A 1,586-nucleotide genomic window follows, 5' to 3' on the forward strand; every position below is an offset into this window, starting at 1 on the left:
AAGGAAGTGATAACATGATTCATAAACAAAACAAGCTCAGCATAGAAAATTATATGGAACAAAGAAATCGACACCATGAAAAAGCATATAACAAAAAATGACAGCAACAAATTCACATTTGCCAACAATTACATATCTGGCAAGGGACTTATCTCTAAGATTTACAGAAAACTCCAACACCTCAACACCAAAGTAATTAGCAATCCAATTGAAAAATGGGCAGAAGACATGAATAGACACTTTACCAAGGCGGCCAGCTAATACATGAAAAGATGCTCACAATCACTGGCCATCAGAGAGATGCAAATCAAGACAACAATGAGATACTGTCTCACCCCAGCACTGATGGCAAGGTTCAACAAGACAGAAAATAACAAATGCTGCAGGGATGTGGAGAATGGAGAAATTGGGACTCTCATATGCTTTTGGTGGGTTGATGAAGTGATACAACCACTCTGGAAAGCAACACGGTGATTGCTTAGAAAGCTGGAATTAGAGATAGCACTTGACCCAACAATCCCTTTACGAGGTGTATATCCTAGAGAGGTGAGAGCCAGGATAGGAACAGACATATGCACACTCATGTTCATCACAGCACTATTTATAATAGCAAAAAGATGGAAACAACCTACGTGCCCATCAGTGGAAGAGCGTATGACCAAACTATGGTACATACACATAATGGAATGCTATGCAGCACTAAAGAATAATGTAGAGTCTGCAAAACACCACATAATATGGATGAACTTGGAGGATATTATGCTGAGTGAAATAAGGCAATCACAGAAGGACAAATATACTATTAGTTCGTTGTTGCGGAGGGTCAAGGAAGGATTTATATATGGAGGGAAACTTTCTTTGTTGGTTGCCAGGGGTGGGACGGGAGGGGAGGGAACCCTGTTAGATAGGTAGACATAAGTATTGATTGGGTGAAGAGAAGGGTAAGGTATCATATGTGAGTGATCAACATGGTGGCATTGAGGAAGAGGAAGACATGGAGAGGTACATGGGAAGTACAGACAACAAAGATGAACCCTTTGCCACATACAGTACTGTGTTGTCAGTGAAGGCAAACATGAGTACACAGGTGAATAGATGGGTGGACAGGCTGAACTATTAGGTATGTCTGTGTAGCAGGGAGTATAACCAAGACAATGTATAAGGTTGACAGACAGTGGTCCTATAAGGATATTTGTATGATCTGTAAGAATTCCCAGGTATATAGTAGAGCTAACAAGAGACAAGGTTGTAGTCACTTCTTGGTCACAGCCAGCTACCCAGAAGGACCAAGTAGTGGAACTGGTGGGTTTGGGACCATAGTCACAGGGGACATCAAGCTCAATTGGCATAACGTACTACACAAAACATTGTTCCACCTTTTATTTGGCAAGTAGCAACTGGAATCTTAAAAGCTTGCAAGCAGCCATCTAGATACAACAATGGGTCTCTCCTCATCCAGAGCAAAGAAGAATGAAAAAAAAAAAGATTCATGGAAACAACTAGTCCTAACGACTGGTACACCATGCAATCTGCAGCCTATATAACTACGAGACCAGAAGAACTAGATGGTGCCCGGCTACCACTCA

Source organism: Orycteropus afer, unplaced genomic scaffold (assembly GCF_000298275.1).
Source record: "Orycteropus afer afer isolate SDZICR_OR568_19922 unplaced genomic scaffold, OryAfe1.0 scaffold00160, whole genome shotgun sequence".
Lineage (NCBI taxonomy): Eukaryota > Metazoa > Chordata > Mammalia > Tubulidentata > Orycteropodidae > Orycteropus > Orycteropus afer.